This window comes from Miniopterus natalensis, chromosome 12 (assembly GCF_054644295.1).
Source record: "Miniopterus natalensis isolate mMinNat1 chromosome 12, mMinNat1.hap1, whole genome shotgun sequence".
Lineage (NCBI taxonomy): Eukaryota > Metazoa > Chordata > Mammalia > Chiroptera > Miniopteridae > Miniopterus > Miniopterus natalensis.
The window spans coordinates 30,731,228-30,756,057 of NC_142092.1; the positions used below are offsets into that span (position 1 = coordinate 30,731,228).

A 24,830-nucleotide genomic window follows, 5' to 3' on the forward strand; every position below is an offset into this window, starting at 1 on the left:
TTCCTAGGCTTTTGGAGTGGGATTTTAGGAGGAGAGGCCTCAAGGATACTGAAGAATGGATAAGATCTTCCAGGCAGCTTGTCCTGTTGTGACCAATGAATGTATCATTGACCTCAAATGACCTAAAATTCAAATGGAAGGTGTTTAGCAACACCAAGTCCACTACGATCTAGAAAACTTGTAGATGTCCACGTTAACTCCACTGCTGGGTTAGGCAATGAGCTAAAGATGCCTTCTGCAAGCTTCCTCAAGACAGATACCCAGTTTCCTGATTATTTACCATTTCTCATGGTCCCATAGAAGGCCAAGCTTATAATAAGCGTTTGTTCCTTGTCAACTTAGAATGTACTAAAAACTGAGTGACTTTGAATTCAGGGCCAAAACCCTGAATTCCTTGGTGGGTTTTAGGTCACTCTGGTGTTCCAGCTTTGGCTGGAAAGCCCCTGCCAGGCCTGCCTAGGGAACACTGAATTGGCCCTTCTCTGCCCTCCACATGCCTTTGTCCTTCCTCCCTACACACTTTGCAAGAGCTGTTCATGCTCATTGAAAACATTAGGGTCAAGGTGATTGACTTTTCAGTATTTTTCCAGCAGGAATATCGATTCATTGTTTTAACATTTTTTTTTAGGCAGCATAGCATAGTGATTAAGAGCATGGACTCTAAGCCAGATAGCCTGGGTTTAAATTACGTCTCGGCCATTTAACGTGTTACTTATATGCTCTGTGCTTGTTTTCTCATGTGTAAATGAGGATAATTAAATATGCATACATGCACACATACAGACATACTATATATGTGGGTGTGTAGCTTCAAAAAGTGCCTAACTTATAGTAAGTGACCTGCATGCTTATTATTATTATTAATAAGAGATGTTTTTTATTTCAGACACTAAAGGTAAGTGGAAAAATCCTTACTGTGTACAACTCTTGCAAACTTTTTACACATATTAACTTTACTCACAGTAACTCCATAGATATTATCACCCTCTGTTTATATATGGAACCGAAGGCACAGAGAGGTTAAATAAGGAACTTACCTAGGTTAGAAAACAGCCAAGCTGGCATTTGAAGTCAGACTCTAGAGCCTGCAGTTGTAAGCACTGTGCTGTGCATGATGCTTCTCTTCACGGAACATACAATCCAGGGACTCTACCTGCTGGCAGTAGCAATAATGTGAGCCCAGCAATAGCAGTACCAGGAATAATACCAGCCAGGCCGTATGCCAGGTGCCATGCCCACCACTTCACGTGCCTCATGAGGGAGGTGCTGTTAGAATGTCTGCAGATGAAGTACCTGAGGAACGCAGCTGCTGTGCTGGCTACCGTGTAGCCAAGCCATACTGTGACCCTTAACCGGTTTGATTCCAGTGTCCTTGGCCTTAATGCCACCCTGAGTGCCTCCAGTTGGGATTCCATGCTGGACCAGGCGGCCTGGGTGTGGCAGGCAGGACAGCAGCGTGGGTTCATTAAATTTGGAAACTTACTCTTTTCCTTCCACCCTTAGCCCTCTCTCATCTGATTCTGCTGGGGACCCTTGTGGTTTTTTTGTTTTGTTTTGTTTGTTTGTTTAAGTCCCAGAGAAGGTTAAAAAACAAATTCTCCTGTGACACACCACAGGAGCTCTAATTAGGTCTTGTTTTGTTTTCAAATGTGAGCCAGTTTCAGACCCTCAATGTGAATGAATTCAAGGGGTTTCCTTGAGCTCAAATCAAGTACTGCGTAACCAAAGACCATTTTTTGGATCTTTTGGGAGACATAGGTGAGAAACTAGCACTAAAAAGTCTAGTGTTTTCTAGGTGATAAGGGTGCTGGTCTTTCCAGAAGGGAAGAGGTGGTGCAGGTCATCTGTACCACAGCTATGCCTAATATGTATTTTGGGATAAGCATTTGGACGTACACGGGATGGGAATGGGAAACACACACCTCTAAAGTCCCTAAGAGCCCAGACAAGACAGTTCTCACTGACACAAGGCAGAGGGGACTGAACAAGGAACAGAGCTCCTGGATGTATCACCCTTATGCCAAGAACATGGGACAGAGAGAGATGTACCACTTTGTCTGAATAAAGAGAAATGGTACTCCTCTTTTTGATTACATGGAAGTGTGGACTTTTCCCTTTTCGCTACCTTATTTGTAAAGATACCTGAGTTTAATTTTTTATGTTTTCAATATTTATATATTATTATATTATATTATATTATATTATATTATATTATATTATATTATATTATATTATATTATATTATATATTTATTATATTATATTATTAGATTATAGTGCATTACATTATATCATAGCAATGTTCTTTCTCAGTAATTCCCCAATAATTTTGAAATAGTATTCGATTTTCCTTTCCTTTTTGTTCATATGTTGCTGCAATTTTAAAAGCCATATATGTAAATACTGTTTTTTATTATCTTTAATATTACATATATAAATATATATATTCATAAAGAATACACATACATTTGTTTTTTCTTAAACCTTTTGTGAAGGGAAAAAATAATTATTTGCTATGTAAGATTAGGCTTCTCAGGCATTTTCGTTTTGCATTTTTGAGATAAATGATTAAACTGCATTATTTCATAGGTGATACATGTCCCCTTTATATAATAGAGTGATGCGTCCTCATAGAACCTGAGCTTTTAAAGAGCCACACTGCAGTTGTGACAGATGTGAATATATTTGGGTTATTAGAAGACAATGAAAAACCAGCTCAGATCAAAACATTTGGGACTAGTCTATTAAAAAAAAAGTAGAGCAAACATTTGCATCATGTTTAAAGGAAGTTCTGGGGAGAGCCTTTCCACCAGCTTTGTTTTAACACGAACATATGGATATAGATGTTTTTGTCAAAATTAAGTCCTTGGTAAGTCCATCTGAAGAGCTGTCTATTCAATTTTCTTTCTGAGAAATGAGGACAGGCCTTTGGGGTGAGGCCCTTGGCACTGGCACGCTGCTGTGTAGGGTTTGGCTGGGAAGTACTTGAGCTCTTTGAAAAGGAGTATTAGTATATCCACTCTGGCCATGGTCTTAGGACATGGGACTTTATAAATATTATGAAATTCTATCATTTTTCTTAGTATCATAGTAAAAGGCACTGCAGTTTATAAGGAACAAGACACTAGATTGTAAGATCATTGAGGGAACGGACAAGGTATTACTTATCTCCTTCCTCCCTGGCATCAGAAACACACCTTGTATATAGTTGGCGCTCAATGAATATTTATTGAAGTGAGAATTTAATATAAAATGGCGAGAAGCTAGTTTTAAGAAATAAGAAGATAATTGTGAACTTTTGCTTACACTATCCTTTCAAATTTGGCTTCAGGGACAGACACTTTACCAAATCACTTTAGGACACACTTAGAATGGAGAAGATAAAGGAGGATTGTACTTCTCTTCTGTTGACCTTTATTTGTCTCTCATTTCAGTGGGTACAAATTCAGTGAAAACATTTTTTTCTTACCTTCCTCTCCCCTTTAATTAATCCATTGACTCACTGAATAATTAGGAGTGAGGCTTCCGATCTGTTTGGAAATGGCAGATGGTCGCCTATTTTGTTTATTGTTTCCTCCTTCATCCCAAGGCTTGTTTCACCTCCACTCAGTAGTGCGTCCCTACAGTTTTGGCCATGCACGTACTCAAGGTTCCCAGTTGAAAATAAAATACATATTTTGCCAACATAAGTGGAAAAGGAATAATATGTTTATCCATGACCTAAATAAGAGATGAAAAGTAATTCATACATTGGTACAGCTATTCCACTCCTGCACTCAATCTGACCATAGTAAACCTAATATTTATTGCTAGTTCCTATTAGCAGTATTTTAGGTTTTCTCTTTGTCTCCACTTAACATGGGTTATTGGCTACAAACAAATAATTACTGCTTTTTTTCTCATTTGAAATGTTGCCATATTTTCAGGGTCAGGTCAGTTCAATTAAACAATCATAAGTCAAGTGCCAAGCGCACACAGACACTATCCTAGGAGCTTCTGGAGGCCATGGAGGTGAGGAGTGGAGAGTCCCTGCCTTCTAAAGGCTCATGAGCCAGCATGGAGGACACGTCTATAAATGAGCTAGACTGTGAAGAATGCTGCAACCGGAGACCAACACAGTTCCATAGGAGTTGGGGGGAAAAAGAATAATCTACAGAGATATCCATGTTCATGAATTTCTCTGTTCAGTGACATTTTTCCATGATGCCTAAAAGCCCTACCATACACAGTGCTAGGCACATGCCGTATGGACTGTTTCAAAAACAGTGCACGTGTGTGGTGAGACTGAAGCACTCCGCAAAAGGGTGTACGGTGGGAAGAAAGTCTGTATTTTAACACATGCTGTTACCTCTCCTCTCCAGAGCATCCACTTTTTACAATGTCCTGTGTCTGATTAATTGTTAAAGATTTGTCCCTGGAAGATCCATTTAAAATTTTTATTGAGCCTGGTCCATGTGGCTCAGCGGTTGTTCATTGACCTATGATCCAGGAGATCGAGGTTTGTTTCCCGGTCAAGGTACATGCCTGGGTTGTGGGCTCGATCCCCAGCGGGGGGCGTGCAGGAGGCAGCTGATCAATGACTTTCATCATTGATGTTTCTATCTCTCTCTCCCTCTCCCTTCCTCTCTCTGAAATCAATAAAGACATATTAAAAAAATTTTTTTTATTGAATTCCACCCAGTGTCATTAACGTTTGGCAGATATGCTAAGTGCCGTGTTACATAACGTACTGAGAATAACAGGGCTAGGATTCTGATCTCTGAGAGTCTGTAGTTATATCATACATTATGATATAACTTGGCATGTCATATGTTCAGTGATATAATAGAGATAGGGGATAAGTGTTCTCCTAACTCTGAGGAGGAAGTGAATGACTCATTGCCCTAAGGTGGGGCTTTGGCAGTTTCATAGAGGTCAGGATCCTTCAGCTGGGACTGTGGAATAGGTTCACTAGACTGAGAGAGAAGCCAGTAAATCCTAGGCTAAAAGAACCATATGTTCAAAGAAATAGAAGGCTGAACACACATGTTGAGTATATCAATAAGTTTAGACTGTAGGGTATGTGCAGTGGTAGATATGTCTGGAGGTTGAGGCCAGATGGTCAGGGACATTGAATTTCTGATCTTGTGAAATTTGGATGTCATCCCCTGTAGGCGTGGAGGGAAGTGGTTGAAGGAATTAAGTATGGTAGTGATATGAGGCATATATGTCTTTAGAAGGATACTTTCTGTGGTCCTCTGAAGGATGGAATGGACAGAAGGTCAAGTGTAAGTGTGGGGATCAGTTAGGATTATAACTCTGGCTGTCACCTGGACAGGATGAAAAGAGACCTGAGAGAGATTGCAGAAGGAGAAATGAGAGGCTCTGACATAGGAATGTGCCAGGCATGCCCCTGTATCCGGCTTTGTACACCTGCCAAGGGGCATTCACGGGTGAGTCAGACATGGTCTTTGTCTAATACTCTAGCGAGAAACAGAGCATTCTTGGGATGCAGAGAGAGAAATGGGACCCTGAGAAAGCATCAGCATTTAAACTGGGTGAATAAAAGGTCATCGGTGATGGAAGCAAAGTGACCGAGTATAAAGACAGAGTGAGAAACAGTTTAGGATAGTACAGTGGTGGGAGTTTGAGGAGGGAGAAAATTCCTTAGTGCCTGACCACTGCTACTGAGGAGCCAAGTGGAGTGAAGGTTGGGAGCTTTCGCAGTTGGAAAGCCAGTGTTGCCGTCTGAAGGAGAGGATGACTCATTTGGCAGGTAGAGAGAAGTCATAGCAGAGGGCCCTGAAGGGAGAGATGACCGAGTGACTCCGTTGGCTGTGAGTGAGCATCATGAAAAATAGGGCTGGATGTACAGTCTCTCCTCCTCACGCCGTCTGCTCAGTGGATTTTGCCCAGGGTGGTTGGTGCATGGGAGGCCAAAGGTGGGGGCCAGAGGAGAGCAAGTTGGTTGTCTAGAGCGTGAGAGTTGCTGATGAAGGCAGGGAGAGTGCGAAGTTCAGCGGAGTCACCACGGGGCACCCTCTCCTGGCAGTGAGCCTGGGATGTCTGTCCACTGCCTTCGCTAGCAAGCTGGTTTCTCGTTTCTGTTGAGTATATCATTTTATGTATAAACACAAACGAGATCATTCTCTCCGGGCTTTTAAAAACATTTCCCCCCCAATTGTACGTTATTTTGCCTGTAAAATTTGATGGTCACTTTCCGTCACAGATGGGACCAGCCCTGTCTGCACCTTTCCGACCTGCATCAGTGAACGCAAAAGGCTGCTTTGAAAAGAGCACAGTGCCAGCAGTATAGAAGGTTCTGTGCCAGGCCAGATGCACAGATCACTGGCCGGCCGGCCCGGCGGCGGGAGCAGCGCCGTCTCCCGGGGGGAGCGGGAGCTGGGTCAGCGGCCCGGAGCTGGAAGCGCGCAGCTCTGGGGCTCGGCGTGCTTCTGTTGTTTGTAACTCGCCGTAATGTGTGATAACAAAGAGCAGTGTGTGGTAACAAAGAACACTCTGTTACCATGAGTTATTTTAACCAGCAGCCTTCGCTGCGCAGCCTTTCCCCTTCCTCCGCACAGCTCCGTTTCTGGCTCCCGGCTTCCGCGCCCGCTCCGCCTCCTCCCCAGCTGCTCCTCTCCTGCGAAGGCCCTGCGCGCGCGAGGCTGGGCTCCTGAGGGCGCACCCAGGCTGCGGGGGGCTGCGGGGGCTGCGGGGGGCTGCTGGAGACCTGCGGGGGGCTGCGGGGGGCTGCGGGAGCCTGCGGGGGGCTGCGGGGGGGCTGCGGGGGCCTGCGGGGGCCTGCGGGAGGCTGCTGGAGACCTGCGGGAGACCTGCGGGAGGCTGCTGGAGACCTGCGGGGGGCTGCGGGGGGTTGCGGGGGACTGCGGGAGGCCTGCGGGAGGCCTGCAGCTTCACAGCGCTACCAGCTTGCCGTTCTTTTCTCCTCTCCTGGCGCATAGTCTCTACCAAGGGTTCTCCAAATGTGGAGAACCCCCAAATGAAGGAAATTCCAGGGCCCTCTTGGCTTAAGGGAAGACTGGGAATAGAGTGTGTGTGTGTGTGTGAGAGAGAGAGAGAGACAGAGAGAGAGAGAGAGAGAGAGTGTAGGAGAGAGGCGGGGGTGGGGGGAGGATTCTGTACATTTCTGGTATCAAAACACTTCACTGTCTAAGCTGGAAAGGAAGGTAAATAAGCAGTTTTGAGGGTTTCATAGTTGTTTTCTTTCTTCCCAGAGGACTCTTCGTTGTCCTTAATTAATTTATTTCTTAATTTTTTAAACTATATCTTCATTGACTTCAGAGAGAGGAAAGGACAGGGAGAGGGAGAGAGAAACAGCAATGATGAGAGAGTCATTGATCGGTTGCCAGTCGACTGGGGATCGAGCCCACAACCCGGGCATGTGCCCTGACTGGGAATCAAACCCCGATCGCTTGGATCCTAGGTCAATGCTCAACCGCTGAGCCACGCCCGGTCGGGCTTTGTTGTCTTTTTAATGCTATTAAGCCAAAAAACACCCCAAATAAGCTTCATTAAACTAGACCTGGAAAAGTCACTGTATTTTGTTCTTAAAAATCTGGCCTCCAACTCTGAATGGTAACCGAGCCCCAAGTGACTCAGTCTGACCTTGTGGAGAGAGGTGGGAAATCAGATTCGGCCATGGTGTAAATGACAGTGAATCCAGAATGGTCCAACAGGCGGTTTCTTTCTCCAAGACAATTTTTACATGTATTGTCTTTAAATCTGGCACGAAGTAGCGAGTGCAGTCAGAAATTATTGACGTAAGCAAATGGTGCCTAAGGCAAAGGTCTTTGGTAAGCGTTCCTGTTCATCTTGCATGAATTTCAAAGTAGAGAGCAACTTTTATAGCTTCCCTAGCACTTTGTTTGGCCTGGTGTATAGAACACATCTGAAATATTTTTTCTCAATCCTTTATTCGTAAACTTTATTATGCATATCTTCAGTGGTATAAATAATACCAAGAAAGTATATCAAAGATAATCCAAAGATTTCAATGAAAAAAATCCCTGAGGATTGGCTGTGTGACCTTTGGAAGGTCAGTTAATGTCTCCATTTCTGTTTCTTTACCTGTAGAATGGGGAGTTGCTGTTAACTCTGATGTCTTACTCATTTCAAACATTCATTCATAATAGGACAAATTCAGGCCTGGAACCTGCATTTCAATTCCATGTGTCTGGTAGCAGGTGCCTAGGGAGCTGTGGTAAGGATTATTTACCACTGCCAGGCTCAGTTGGAAAGAGTTGGGGCATTGATTAGTGATGTCTGCCTTTTGACTGTAGTAAGGAAGGGGGTGGTGGCATATGTTTTGTGTTTTTTCCATTCCTGCTCTAACCCTACTAAAGAGGGACCACAAAACAATTATGTTTTCATTCTACATGTACCCCCCCCCCACTTGAATCAGATCATTGATGAAACCACAGGTATAGGTTCTGTCCCTTTTCCCAATGATGTAGCTTAAATTCTATTCCCTGGTTCATATATGTTAAAACCAAGGAGAATGGAGAAAATGGTGTGTGGACAACTGAGTTTTAAATGTATCACCACCTTAAACTCAGGTCTTCTAAAATCTTGGTCCCTTGCAGAGGATAAGGTACTGAATTATAGTCAGTTACCCACCTGTTATATCACTGAGCCTTAAAACTTGACTTTTTTATGGCCATGGACCTAGGAACAGAAAGGTGTAGAGAAATATGTATGGAGAATTATATAAACTCCATCTTAAGTCAGTTTCAAAAATGAGTTCTGACATTTTTTATAATTACTCTAGAATGTTTGACAAAATTATGTTTTAAAAATATCCAAGTGAAGAGTTGAGGGCTACAAAACAGTGTTTTTAGAATGCTAGCTGGGAACAGGCGATGTTAATCAGATTTCAAGGCTCATGTTGACCTGCTGCCTCTCGGGACACTGATCAAAGTTTTGTGAATCCTTCTGATGCGGAGTTATTCCTCAGAGTTCTCAGCACATAATTACGGACTGCCAGAGGATTTCGGTTTTGTGTAATAAATGAGTAGCAAGCCCGCAGCTTGCTGAGGTGTTGGCTTAATCACCTCCTAAGATAGGCTGTTTTCCTCCTCCCTCAGGACCTGAGCAAACCAGCTTAGAGCTGGCCCACCCCATCTCAAATGAAGTTGAAAAGTTTAGGACTTAGATTTCTTTAGAAGTTTATTTCTAAGAAGAAGAAACACAGCTTTTCATTTTGTTTTCTTTCCCTTTGTTCTATCTTCTTTTAAATTGGAAGCATGACAGATTTTGTTTTTATGCCTGAATCTTGGTAAGGACGTATAAGTTTTTCTCTTACCATGCATGGTTATATACAGTAAGATGTTAGTAAGTCGGTGCTTACAAGCATTGCCACATATAAATTGTTGCCTGCATGATACTCTTACTGGGGGATGCAATTATTTCTCTTGGTTTTGACAAGATGTCAACTGTGATACGCACAGAGCACAAACATATCTTAAGATATGGTATTAGAAATGTTTCTGGAGGAAAACTCAGGAATTTTTCTGGAGCTCCCATTCTGACTCCATCCTTTGTCTTTGGATGCTTGGATATTTATATTATTAGCTGATTATGCACACAAAGTGGCATTTGAGAAGCATGAATCATTCTATTTAGTGATCATAATTGACGTGTTTCTGGGAATATTTTTGCCTTCATTTTCAAGTTTGAGAGTATTAAAAAATGGAGAGCAATTTGTCATTAATCATTTATGGGTAATGGTCATGGAGATGCTTGTTTATAATAGCTTCAAGAGGGAAATAGAGGCAGATAATTTTCTATAGAATTGTATTGTACACCTACTTACTGTGTGCAGCTCACTATTGAGAATTCAGCGATATATGAAATAATACACAGCCTGCCAGTGAGGTGTTTATAGGCAGGGAAGTAATATTAGGCTAGTTGCTATAACAGACTTCCAAATCTCAAGAGCTTATTTTTATTTCTAATCCAAGTTTATTTCTAACTAGTTGGGAGCTTTTCAGGTGTTCATCCAGGGGCCCATGCTCTATCCACTTTGGCTGTCTTATCCTGGAGGTCTACAATATTCTCTCCATTTAGCCCGACGAGGAGGAAAGGAAAAGTGGATTATACTTGGGAGGTCTGAAAATTGTTTCTTCTGTTCACTTCCCATTGGCTGGAACTCAAGTACATGGCCAAATGTAGGTATAAGGGAAGCTGGTAAATGTAGTCTAATTGACTGAACAGCTCCTGCCATCAGAAGTGGTAAATATGTGCAAAAGAGGAGAAAGAGTCGAAGGTTGTGAGGTCAGGATGGGGAAGCCTGGGAGAGAGGAACTAGATGCTTACAAATATTTTGAAAAGAAATCAGGTGGGTCATTTTTGTACCAGTTGTGTCTGGCAGTCATGTTCCAACATAGCATGGTAATCCTCAGGGATATCTTGGAATTTGAGTGCTTGGCCTGCATTGAAGATGAAGCTCATTGGTAACCCAAGAATGGCTGAGGGATCCATGGTGGCCACTTATTAATGGAATAGACTCACCCATCTTGACCAAAAGCCAGGCAGGCAAGTCTGAAGAAAATGCCCTGTAGAGTAGAAACCCTGCCTATGAAAATCTGGTTTCCCTGTGTAGCTGTGAGTGTAAAAGGACTGTGGGTGGCAAACACAGCCACTGTTTCCTTAAGAAGTGACAGGGTTATGAAGGTTATATGATGGACTATAAAGAAGAGCCAACAAAAGGCCTGTTTTTAGGTATTGGTGCTGACCAGCCTTGTACTATTTGCCCCCTCACTTTGTCTTTATGAGCCTCGTTGTAATACATCTACATTTCTCCCATTGGCAACATTGGGGTTTCAGTTTTCAGCCAACTGTAAGATCTGTCCTATTTAGGGCCAGGCTTACAGTCAGAAATCTTAAGGGGGTGCCAAAAGCTCATTAATCAAGATAAATAATATTTTAATGTAAGATTTGAAGTAGTATTAATACAAAAATATCCATGGTAGTCAAAATATCAAAATTTAAAATAGAACAGAATCTGCGTTTCTAATTTTTCCTTTTGCCTCTCAGCTCCAGGATGGCTCAGCATTGCTCATTCGCTTGTCTTTATTTAAACTTTTGATGTTTTGCTCATAGTGGATTTTTTGTACTGTTGATTACTGAAAATTTTGCATCAAAATGGTATTTATCTTGATATTTAGCTTTTGGAACCCCCTTAAATAGTGTATGTGAGGTGAATGCCTCAGTTTATCCTAGTCTGAGCCCTAACTTACTTGCTGTGGCATCCCTGGTGCCTAGCACAACATCTGGGATATGGTAGATGCTCAAGAAATGCTTCCAAATGCAAGAATGGTAGAAAAGTAAAGGGGTGAAGTAACAGGTGACACATCTCGGAACTAGAAGCAGGAACTGTTTTGGAATCGTGGCCACATTTGTCAGCTGAATCATGAGGCAAGACTTCATAATGGCCCATTGTACTCAGAGTCTTGAGGTCTTTACACGCAGGCAGATTCCTGCATGGACACTTTTACAAAACAACATTTTCCAAATGGATCCTTGTTTGTAGTCTGAAATGGTAGTGCCTGTTTCCCATCTTTTAGGAGGAGAGTATTCACAGAGTCCTTTCTTTTATCAATAAGTATCGGTCAAATGCCTATTTTTTCTTCTCTTTTTTCCCTGCCCCCCCCCCTTTTTTTTGGGGGGGGGAAGGCAATGTTTATGTTTATCATTGAATTTCTCTTGTGTGTTGGATATTTTATTGATTACAGTGACCTTTAGAGGTAGTGTGTTTTTTTTGGTTTATTTGTTTTTTAATTTATTTGTCTTTCAAAGATGGAAGTGATGGCTGATCCTGGATTTGAAATGATAAAGCTAGGATTTCAGTCCAGGCTTTTCTGCCTCCATAGTCTGTGCTCTTCCCATCACTGAGGACATGCTTGAGGACAAAGGCATTTCCCTGGTTGTGACTTGAACTGTGTCCCAAAGGCAGAGGAACAGGGTGAGGACTTTGAAACTGTCCTGACCTCTGCCGATTGGGAGAAACTTTCCTGGAGAGCAAATGAGAAAATCCCATCAGTGGAACAAGTTGTTCCAGGTTGGCAGAAGTTTCCAGACTATGTGGCTTCCCCTTTTAACTTTCTTCACATGGTTTGCAGACACTGCCGGAGTGTAGGAAGGCGGCGTGCCTTTCAGGGCAAGCACAGGGCAGGCATCCAGGCACTTTCTCCTAGTCTGCCTTTACCAGGCGTGTAAGCCAGTGAGACTCTTTGAGCTTCAATCTTTTCTTCTGTGAAGAAAAAATAATTCCAGTATCTATCACTTACAACCTTTGTTGACAGTTGTTGAAAAAGTATAAAGAAAATAGTATTTGCAAATTGTAAATATCATTTGTCGTCACCTATTGAAAACGTAGAGAATGTTTGTCGTCATCTATTGAAAACTTAGAGAATATGCATATTACTGTCTTAGTAATTCTACTTATTATGAATTTTTCATGGTCTGCATAGAAATTTAGCTATAAGGGCATTAATTTTAAAGTTGCTGATAATTAATAAAAGTTTGGAAAAATCATAAATGTTCAAGAATAGAGGATTGGCTATACTGTGGAATACTCAGCAGGTATTATACATGATGATGAAGAAAATCTGACAGTATGGAAAGAAAACCACATAATATTTTTAGCTAAGAAAAGGCAGGTTATGAATGATAAACACAGCATCGTTACGTTTTTGGTATTACTTCCATACACCCGCATTAAAAAGATTGGGAAGATATGTACGACATGTCCAAAATATGATTGGTGATTTTGAGGTAGAGATATAATGGACAGCTTTAATGGTCTTTTTCTCTTTTTATTTGTATTTTAAACATATTTACAATTAAAATATATTTTATTTTCTAATAAGGCAAAAATTAATGTGGTGCTCAGAATGGAATTAACACTACAGCTATGTTTTGACTAATGCATAGTACGATGGAATTATAATTTCCCTTCATCTGAAAAATATAGTGCTATTAAGACAGCCTAAGATTGCACTCTTTTGTTTTCCTTTCCTTTCCTTTCCTTTTTTGCAGTTAACATCACTTTTTTTTTCACATGGGCTCATAGTTCTCATGGGATAGTAGATGGAACCTACTAATCAAGCTTTTCCCACTCTCTATAGATATAAAATATATTTTTAATCAACTTTATGGGCTTTAATTTACATTCAGTAGAATATACTCATTTTAAGTATGAAGCTCCATGAAACTTGACTAATGTGTACACCTGTGAAGCCACGCTCAGCCCGTGCACAGAGTATTTCCATCACCCCACACGGTACCCTTGTGCGGTTTTGCTGCCAATCCCTCTGCCAGCTCTGGGCTGAGGCAACTGCTCCTTTGCTTTCTGTTGCTATAGGTTGTATTGCCTTTCTTAGAATTTGGCATAAATGGAATCAGCCACTTGGTATAGTTTTTCTTAGCTATTTTTGTGCAGTGTAATCTTTTTGAGATTCATTTGTTGCTGCATTTTTAAGGAGTTTATTCCTTTCTGTTGCTGAGTAGTATTCCTTGTGTATGAATATAGCACAATTTGTCTATCCGTACACTTGTTTATGGGTGTTTCTGTTGTTTCCAGTTTAAGGCTATTATGAATAAAGCGTCTGTGAACATCCTAAGATCTATTTTTAAAACCTACATAGAACTATATATTAATTCCTATTAAATATCTTTGATTTAGTTTCCATCATGTCACCTTGTCTCAGCCTTTTAAAAGCTCAATTCTAGCCCTGGCCAGTGTTGCCAAGTGGTTAGAGCGTTGGCCTGCATACCAAAGGCTCAAGGGTTTGATTCCTAGTCAAGGGCATGTACCTGGGTTGCAGGTTTGATCCCTGGCCCCAGTCAGGGTGCATGTGGGAGGCAACCAGTCAGAGACACAGAGATGTTTCTCTGTCTCTCTTGCTCTCTCTCTCCCCCTTCCTCTCTCCCTCCCTTTCTTCCACTGTCTCTAAAAAATCAATAGAAAAGTTATCCTGGGGTGAGGATTACCCAAAAAAAGCTCAATTCTATCATTCAATGTTTTGTCAACCTTTTTGTGTGCCAACTACTTATTTGATGACTATGCTTAATACATCTTCATAATAAATTGCATTAGTGGAAAGATTGTTGGAACAGAGTCAGGAAACTATATGCTGCCCTGACAATATTTCATAAGAACTTCTGAAACAAGAAGTTTCTGTTTCTGGAGAATCAAGGGGCTGGCAGTAGATGATGCTCAGATGGGCCTCAGCTTTAGAATTCTGTGCTTCATTGAAAATGCCTGATGACAAAATGGTGGCAAAATCTCATTTACCAAGATCGTGGTTGCTTTGTAGGTGACACAAGTGGCTGAGACCAGGTGACCGAAATGTAACTAGGTCCTGTATTGATGATTTAAACTAATGCCATCTAAGAGGTCTTGGCACAGAGATAGGGCCCCAAGCATTGCTCTTCATGGTGATGGTGTTTCCAAGTCATTGGAATAGAGGAAACAAATCCCCTTTGATGTGATAAGGGATCAAGTTATAAAATATAGAGCCATATTTAATCCAAGAATTAACCCAATCAGGTAGAACCTCCATATGTGACAAAGGAAGAAACGAGTATAGAGATTGATAGCTGAAGAGAGATGGAGAACAGCAATGGAAATGTGGCTGAATCTCTCTAGGTTGTTGGGTTTGGCAACATCTGCCCCCTAGAAAGCAGGTGAGTGTGTTTAGAGGTATATCATCACAAAAGGCTTAAAAACAAGTATTCAGACAAGAGAACTAAATACCTGGGATGTCTGTGACCTCGCCCAGGTGATGAGGGTGCCAGTCATGGCTTAGATGGGGCATTGTTTCAACCTGAAATCAAAGCGTGTTTTGGGGACCCACATTGCAATGACCCTTCTCCTTTGGAGACTCGTGGTTCAGGACATTGATCATCCCAGCCTGGGGCAGCTTGACAGTAAATTCACAAGGAGACGCTTTAACCCCTTGGGCTGGGGAGGAAGGAGGAATCAGCCATCCGGAAGGAAAATAGAGACATAGAAATGCCACAGTTGGGGGAAGTAATCGGTACATGTTTCTTGTGCCAATTTAAGTGAATAAAACTGGAAACCTGCACCTTGGCTCTCAGTTTGTATGATGAGAGTCTACAAGTTGCTTTGCCAGTGACTATTGTGTGTTCTGTGTTTTAAGCAGGGGCTTATGTACATATACACACCAGATATTCACAGATCAATAATTGCACACTTCCTATATGTTAGATGCTGTTCTATATACTTTGCATGCTTAAATTTCCCAATAACTCTGTAATGTAGAGTTTCATTATTATTCCCATATCAGAGATAAAGAAACTGATGCAGAGAGAAGTGAAGTCATTGTTGGAGTGAGGGTTTGAACCCAGGGTGTCTGTCTCCAGGACTTACACTCTCAGCCGCTATGCTGTGCTGCATGCACCTGGTGAGGGTTGGGAAAGAGTGCTCTGGTACCCAGTAGCAGCGATTCTGTGTTTCTGCTTTGTGGCTGTGCATTGTGAGGATTTCCTAGTAAGCTTTGCTCATGTCACCCCCTGAGAACCTATCAGCTCTTTAAGCCTGGGAGTGCAGATGTAGGTTTCTTTTACAAGTGAGTCCCAAAGTGTGGTATCCGTGCATGTTTTAGAATGACCTGGGCTCTTATTAAAAATACTGGGCCCCATCCAAGACTTTTGAATCTAAAACTTGGGAGGTGAGACCTGACAACTGGAAGATGTGACAAACCCCCAGGTGATTTGGGTGTATGTGGAGATTGGAGAACCATTGCTTTAAGCATCCTGTACTTAGATGAATGTTACCCATCAATAATCTTATGCAACTGTGGTGATCATTCTTGTAAATCATTACCAGCAAATGTATCTGTCTCCACTGTACCATAGAAGTCAGGTGGTAGGTATTAGAGGAACAGGTGTGCAACATAAATGTAGTGGTTGCAAGGTTAGGAAGCTGGTTTCCAATTTGAGATTGGCAGCCATTTAAAAAGAGAGAGAGAGAGATGCTTAAGGGGCCAATATTTTAAAAAAAACAAAGCAATAAACCCAAGTGAAAAGGGATTATAAATACATGCATCATGCTTTATGGTGCAAGCATATGCTTTTATTTAAGAGTTATTTTATTACTAATTTGGGCTTTCAGTTCTCTTTGGGGCTGTATGTGAATTAGAAAATGATGAGTTAGGCTGCTCATGTATATCACAAGGTTTTCTTTTGAATTTACTCTGCTTTTATAGAAGAAAGAAACTAAACAATCACAACAGCAGCACAATAATACAACAGAAATGCACGGCCCTGTGTAGAAAGCCAGTTCTCTGTCATGTGCAGAAATCCCTGTAATAAACAGGATGTCATAAAAAGCAGTTCATGCTTGGCTAGACTTCTCAATAAATTGTACAGAGGGAAAATGTCATGTTTTATTTACAGTGAATGCATTTCATACATAAGAACTAAATCTTGATAGCTCAATAATAGCTATTTAAAATGTCCCTGGAAGTTTTATAGAAAACTGCCCCCAACACCAAATTAACCCATTATTGCCCAAGCATTATTAACGGATGGAAGACACCCTGACTCTTGTCATGGAAGTGAAGCTGCCGTGAAAGTACCCACTCACCATGTGGGGACATCGTATGCCGGTCCTCGTGCATTTGTCAACCAAGGCCTTCGTAGCTCAGCACTTTTCACAACAGTCCAAACCTTGCAATGGTTCTGGATCGCACGGAGGGCCCATCTTAGAGGGATTTGAGTTGTATGTGAGCCCATGTTCAGAAAATGGTCAAGCCTAAATATTATTGTCAAGATGAACTCCAAGAAAGAAGACGAGTAGCTTGAAAGCAGTCCAGGGAAGAAAGAACTACTGAGAGAGTCTCGGAACTGGAAATAAGCGACAAGGGGACTATTCCCATGACTAGAGAGGGCATCCCTGCACAGCTTTGTGTGGCCTTGCCTAGCATCTGATGCAGTGGGCTGGGGTAGCAGGTGGGTATATATTGAGATCCATCTTTATGTTGCACAGAGCTGTTGGCTTCATTGTCTGGCAAAAGGATGTTGCTACCTGTTGCTTTTCCTCTTTGGGTATATTTTTTGATATTGTGTTGTCTATCTCTTGCTTTGTGATGGATGAATTCTTGTGGCTTTTATGAAACTCTCAGGGTGACTTTTAAAAAGATGTATTAAGAAAGTACTTGAAAATTTTATAACTACCTTGGTAATTTTCCTCCCAAAGAATAAAGATAACAAATGGGGAATTGTGGGCTCCAAGGAGTATGGCAAAGGGAAAGCTGAACTTTATTCTTTCCCTCTAGTTCTAGCAGTTTTAGCAGCATATTTGTAGTATTACCATCTCCTAAAAAGTAACAATATTGGCAGCTGTCACTTAGACTTTTGCATAGTAATCTGTTCTTTAACACTTTGCATATACCCATGTACTCCTTTTTAAAAGTCAAAGTGGGAGCCCTGGCCAGTGTGGCTCAGTTGGTTGAGTGTAGTCCCATGCACCAAAATGTTGCCAGTTCGATTCCCAGTCAGGGCACATGCCCGGGTTTCCAGCTTGGTCCCCAGTAGGGGGAGTGCAGGAGGCAGCCTCTTGATGTTTCTCTCTCACATGGATGCTTCTCTCTCCCTCTCTCTTCCCCTCTCTCTCAAATCAATAGAAACATACTTTAAAAAGCCAAAAGTCAAACTGTGAGATCCAGGATATAAAAGCAAACATTGGTGGAGACTTCAGCTTATGGGTGAGTTAGGAGTAGCTTATTCCAAACCCTGATTCTAGTCTAACCCCAGCATACTCCATTGGCAAAGCTGGTATTAAGTTTGGCTGAGAGACAGTTAACTGATACTACTTTCAATTTCTGTAGGATCATTTCTGGATTGTTGAAGGGGTTCCTCTGTACCTTGGTAAAAAAAAGAGAAAAAAATTGCTGCAAGATTTTGATTCAGGACATCTCCTTGTGACTTTATTGCCTTATTCACATTGGTCCAGTGCTTACATACCAGACATCCGCTGTGAATATTTCCTATCACATGGTACCTTTGAAATGTATCCAGAGGCATTTGAAGCCTGTGCCTCCCAATGATGCATTGTCCCCTTATTTAAATTCAAGGAATGCGTTGTAACAATTCCTAATTCCTGCGTTGGAGCTTTTGGTGTATTAGCATGCTTTGAAATGGAAAGGTCTCAGATCTCTTTGCATAATATTGGTCAAAGCATCATAAGCCAGTTTTAAAGGAAGAAAAGAGATCCCAGTGGTGAAAGGAAAAAATAATGACAAAGATAGCTGTTTCCTGTGGGCGTCCATGTCCACATCTCTGAGTAATAAAGCACAGATACAGAAAGCAGGGAGTTGACCTTGCTACCATGTTGGGAAGCTCTTTTCTCTCTTAGCGGGGCTTCTCTGGCTGGCCTATAAAAGAACTGTAAAAAGTGTCCTGATAAATAATTGGAGACTCACTGGCACCAGATTAATTAATTGACTACTTAATTATTTAAATATTTGAATGCTGATTACTTGCTTTGGGTATAAGAATTTGAATATTTGGGGCATATGTGAGAGAGAATTTATGTAGAGTGTACACATAAACACACGCATGGAGTTACTACCACCTACCCACCTCCTTTGGGGGACCTAGTCTTAAATATCTGAGAGATCTCATTTAACAAACAAAATTTCCCAGGAAATAGTTTTTGTCAGTTTGCTCAAATCTGAACTTAATCTTGTCATATCCTAAGTGGGTATCCCAAGAGGAAGGAGCTCAGCACAGACTGGATTATAGGGAACCGTCTTTCAAGGGAGGGATTTGCTCGCTGAAGAATCTGGAGCACTTCTCTATAAAGGTGTCTCAACCATGAAACCTCAACTTTATCTATGAAATCTCAACTTCAGCAGAGATAGTGAGGACAATTAAGATCCAATATGTAAATTACATACACAGTAGTCCCCCTTATCCATGGGGGATGTATTCCAAGACACCCAGTGGATGTCTGAAACTCCAGATAGTACCAACTCTGTTTTTTCCTATACATACATATTTATGATCAAATTTCAGTTATAAATTAGGCACAGTAAGAGATTAACAATAGTAATAATAAAATAGAACAATTATAACAATACAGGGTGGGGCAAAACTAGGTTTATAGTTGTTCCTATGGGAAATACAATAATTAATAACAATACAAGAATAAATTCTGTGTTTTGCATACTCACAACTGTGAACATACTTTTGCCCTGCCCTATATACTGTAATAAAATCTGTGTGAATGTGGTCTTTTCTCAAAATATATTATTGTACTATGAGTACAGCAGACACATGCTGAGCAAAAGGTTGATTAATGTCCCAGGTGGGATGGAGCTAGATGGTGCAACATTTTATCACACTACTCAGAAAGGCATGCAGTTTAAAATTCAAGAATTGTTTATTTCTGGAATTTTCTATTTAATATGTTCAGACCACAGTTGACAGAGGGTAGCTAAAAATGCAGAAAGTGAAACTACTTATAAGGGGGGGGGCTATTGTATGTACACCATACAATATGTGTATTGTGTGTGTGAGTGTATGTGTGTTTACTTGTGTGTATGCATTCATATATGCAACATTTTGAGTCAGACAGAATTGTTTGAGTATTAGGTTACAGATAAATGCAATCTGGACCAAGTGGACTGTAGATGAAATGGCTGTGTGCCTTGGTACTGCGCTCCCGGGCCTCTGCCTGGATCCTGCACTGATGCCACCGACAGCTAGATCACGCCCGGAGCTTCTCTCCCTGTCACCCCTAGACTTCTCCCAAGTGGAAATTTTCAGAGTTTCACTTCAAGCTGGAGAAGGCAGAGTGTCCTTGGGGTTGATTTTCTTTTAAAATCCACTATGGTATTTGAGAACAATTCCCAAATCTTTCATAAAAGAGCTTTGACAAAATAGCAAAACAGCCGTAAAAGGCTCTTGACTAAATTTAACGGCTTCATTTCCCTGTAAGTATGCGCTGTAGACCAAAAAGCTCCCCTCCACACACACTTTCATTTCAAGGTACTTTCTGCCTCAATCTGGAGGTGGGCGTGCAGTTGAAAAATAACATTGTGTTGTTCTTGGGGAAAATAGCCTAGTATTTAACAGATAGGTTTAAAAGAAACTAGGTTTTTCAGATTGTAAATATCTGCGAAAGCCACTGTGAGCTGTTACCAACTGAGAGATGGGGCCTTTAGTATGTTTGTAGGCCCATGTACATTTCAATCTATTAATGATTTTTATATGTAAATATCTTATCTCTAATCCTGCTGCTCTCTCCTGGGCTTAGCAACTGGAAAGTTTATGAGCCTGGGGTTTGGAATGGCTAAGAAGCCGATCCAAAAGCTTAGCTACCAGCTGGACAGCCTCTCCAGTGGTTTTAGGCTCAGAGGCTTGAGGGGACCCAAAGGAGCAACCTGCAAGTCTAAAAATCTGGACGACAAGGTAGCCAATTAGTTTCCCAGTCATAAAGTTTTAGAACTGGCCGGTATCTCAGAAATCTACTCTGCTCAGCGAGTTCCTGCATATTCAACAGGGCAGTTTTACTGAGCATTATCCAAGGCCCTCAAGGCTTCATAAAACTGCGAGTTTTATAGTATTTCTGCTAATCCCAGCATTTATTGGAACTAACTCTATTGTCTGGACATGAACAAGCTACTTACTTTTCTGGGTCTTACTTCTCCATGAATGAGACAAGAGGGTTGGATTATAGATGATTTCTAAATCCCTTGTTTTTTTTGATATTCTTTAATCAACGATGAGACCTGGATTTATTGGACAAGTGAGAAGTCAAATAGGCATATTAAACATACACACACATGTACACAGAGCAAAAGAACTCAAGACCTGTAGTGAAGAGGCAAAAAGCTCCTTCGATTCCACTGCATGACTTCTCTGTCTCCTTCTGTGTTCTAATAAAGCAGTTGTAGGAACATGTAGACTGACTGACTGCAATTAATGACAGATGGAAATGTCTCCTCTGGAATTCTTGCTTTTCGAGCGCCAGTGTTTTCTCTAATATTTATTATTTTGTTTCTGATTATACAAACTACACTTGGTCATTGTAAACAAATTTGAAAGAACAAGAAAAATATGAAGGAAAAAAAATAGTAAATTCACCACTTAAATGCTTAACATCCTTTTGGATATCATGTTACTCTCTTTATATATATATATATATATATATATATATATATATATATATATATTTTCCTTTTGTGATTTGGAAGTTATAAATCCTGTTTTTAGGGTTAAGATTAATTTTATAACTAAATAGTGTACAACTTTCCATCCTGTCATCAAAATGATGAAGTACCCTGTTGATTCTCCACTTCTGTAAGTCAAGAACAATTTTAAGAATTTGTCTTAATTTTTTATAATTTTATAAATGACATTTAATTTTGATTAGAATGTCTAGTTTCTGAACTTATGCTTAGTTCCAACCCTTCCATACTAATACTTCTCCATTTTTGAGCTCTTAATTTTGAGTCCTTTCTCTACCATTTGGAGGTTTTTTGATAATTTTTTCAGGAAGGATATATATGTATATATGTGTGTGTATGTAGATGTATATATCGAAACACACACACACACACAGTGTAATGCTTTCTGAGTTCATACACTCTGGGGATTTTGTGTTATCTTTACCCAAGAATGATGCTGCTACTGGATATTGAACAGTGGTATTTTAATAGTTTTCTTTCAAAGCTCAGTGGTAGTGATTTCATTTTTATTTCTATTTATCACTATTGTAGAGGAGAAGTTTGGGACCAATCTCTTATGTTGGTAACCCCCTTTGATGCTTAGGTGTTTGTTTATTCTTGAAATGAGACGTTATTAACCTGTTTTCTCTCCGAGATTGCAGTGTACTGTTACGTGTCCTAACTGTGGTTTTATATTTGGCAAGCTTGTTTTTCATCCCTGTACTGTCCTCGGGAGTTTCCTTTCCATGGGAGTTTGCTCTAGTTTCGTACATCAAGCGTCTACCTGAATCTTGTTGAAAAGACAAAAGGGAAATTCTCAAAAATATTCTCCTGGTTTTTGAAGTAAAACCATATCATAGGAATATTTTTACTCTGATGCTTTTGGCTGTTTCCTTCTTTTCACAATATCTTTTTAGAGCATTTTGTTTACAGCATCTTTTCCTGTGTCCTCTGCTCTTTCTCTCTTGTTCACCTCTATAAAGGAGCTTCTCTGTTTATGCAAAAGAAAGTTTCGAGCCCTGGCCAGTGTGGCTGAGGTGCCTGGGCATTGTCCCCACCCTGGTGCGCTGAAGGGTTGCTGGTTTGATTCCATATCAGGGCATATGCCCGGGTGGTGGGCATGTAGGAGGCACCAACCAATGCTTTCACTGTCACATCCATGTTTCTCTCTCTTTCTTCCTTTCTAAAAATCAATAAAAAATCTTTAAAAAAACTAAAAGAAAGTGTTGAGGCAGTAATCAGGCAGGTTCTAGTCAGGAGACAAGCCTCAACAGTATTTGAAGAGGGACAATTTAATGTAAAGTTTCATTAACCAGTCAAAAGTGTTAAGTAGTAAAATGGATCAAGCAGGATTCTAAGGAATGGCAGATACAGGGAGCAATTGCTTCCTCTGTGGCTGGGGGAAACTGTGCAAGGAAGGAACTAAAAATTTAGAACAGAGGTCTTCTCTTGCCCAACCAAGGTTGAGAATTAGACTCATTGGAAAGGGTGTATTTGCGGCTAACTGTGGTGGACAATCACCGGGGTGCTGGCCAGCTCAAGCTGTTCCATGTGAGCCCCTGAGAGAGTGCCAGCCAGCCATAGCTGTTGAACAGGAAGTCATCGGCCATGGTGCCAATGGGGTACTGGAGAAACTCACTGGAAAGTAAGTTTTTTTTTAAATCTGCTTTGTTTTGTTTTGCACACACACTGCTGCAGCAATGCAGTAGAAGCAAGAAGGAAAACATACCAGAGCTAGGAAGAGAAAGCCCCTGCTTTCCCTCTGCCTGCACTGGCCCACCAGCTTCTTGTATTGACAAAGTCTGATATTACACCAGCTGACGAAGAGGAAATGTTTACAGGGTCCAGCTCTAGTATCACAAAGCAAAGCAGGGTAGATTTTGGAGTTGACAGTCAATAAGTTGGTGACTGGCACAGACGGGCTCTCTGGGGCTCAGATGAAAGAATGCAAGAATAGTTTTAGCATTGTTTTATGTTGCCTGGTCCGAAGTCCAGCAGTCTGGAATGGCAAGGGGAGGGCTAGAGCCATAGCATTGGTGGTGGGGTGCTTTAGCTTTGTGTTGATCCATTTCTTTTTCATTCTTGTTTGACAACCAAGAGGGGGCTGGGATGGTGCACTTGCTCTGCAAATGGTGCAGACTTCAGCAAGGATAAGCTGGGAGTATGTACTCCCTGAGGATTTCCCATCCAGGGAGCCTCCCTGGAGCCTGGATGCTTCTAGAAACCCTGCTGGTGTTTAGGTAGGTTCCCACTGCCCCACAATAATGGGTGTTAATGAGCTTGTGCCGAAGCCTCTTCACACTGTGTCCAAGCTTTGCATATAGGGTCAGCCTTCCCTACAGACAAGTACCATTTGCTCTTTCATTGAATAGAAATGCCTTGAAATTTCTGGTGTATGAATGTTTCCCTTTCTACATTTTAAAAAAATTAAATTTATTGGCCTGGCCAGCGTCGCTCAGCGGTTGAGCCAGGAGATCAAGGTTCAATTCCCAGTCAGGGCCCATGCCTGGGCTGTGGGCTCAATCCCCAGTTAGGGGATGTGTAGAAAGCGGCCGATCAATGACTCTCTCGTCATTGATGTTTCTATCTCTCTCTGTCCCTCTCCCTTTCTTTCTCTGAAATTAATAAAGATATATTTTTTAAAAATTAAATTTATTGGGATGATATTGATTAGTATGGTTTTATAGGTTTGAAGTGTATATTTCTATGATACATGATCTGTATATTATATTGTGTGCCCACCACCCAGAGTCAAATCACCTTTCATTATCAGACATTTGGCCCCCTTTGCTCTTTACTACCCCCCCATCCCCTCTTCCCTCTGGTAACCACTATACTGTTATCTGTGTCTGTGAGTTTCAGTTTTATATCCCACATGAGTGAGATCATATGGTTCTTAGCTTTTTCTGACTGACTTACTTCACTTAGCATAATATTCTCAAGGTTCATCCATGTTGTCGCAAATGACAGTATTTCCTCCTTTCTTATGGCTGAGTGATATTCCACTGTGCACATGTACCACACCTTCTGTGTCCAGTCCCCTGTCGCAGGGCACTTTGGTTGTCTCCATGTCTTGGCCACTGTGAATAATGCTGCAGTGTGCATATATAGGGGTGCATATATCTTTGTGGATAAATGTTTTCAAATTTTGGGGTATATAGCCAGGAGACACTAAATTTCTTAAAATATGTAAGTTTCCCCTGCTTGTTTTTTAAAAATATTTTTTGGGTCATTTTATTGAGATTATGAAAGGAAGCTGAGTTACATGTATACCAGGAAGTCTCATATTTTTAAACGTGCCACAAATCTACTAACCTATACTTGTTTTCACTTTATATTAAAAAGTCCATTCTTCTTAGTCTGTATTTCCTATGTCCTATCAAATTGAATTTGGAACTATGTAACACCATCTCAGAGCTAAAACCTACTGGGTGCTTTAACTGTTTAATTTTTATGAGTGTCATCCATACATGCAGTGTAGCCAAACTCTGGCATTTTAAATAGACCTCTTCACCTGAAATATTCTATGCTTGTCACTTTAGTTAATTAGCATCACAGCGATATGTGGATTTAGAAACATTTGGGTTTTGCTGCTTACTATTTTTTTGGCCAGCAGGAACTTCATAAG

The 24,830-nt window shown here is 41.0% G+C and overlaps 1 protein-coding gene across 1 annotated transcript in view; it reads left to right on the forward strand.

Moving 5' to 3' along the window:
- Positions 1-24,830, forward strand: part of GLIS3 (GLIS family zinc finger 3) — a 409,424-nt gene that overhangs the window by 159,158 nt on the left and 225,436 nt on the right. The gene's annotated exons all lie outside the window — the stretch shown is intronic.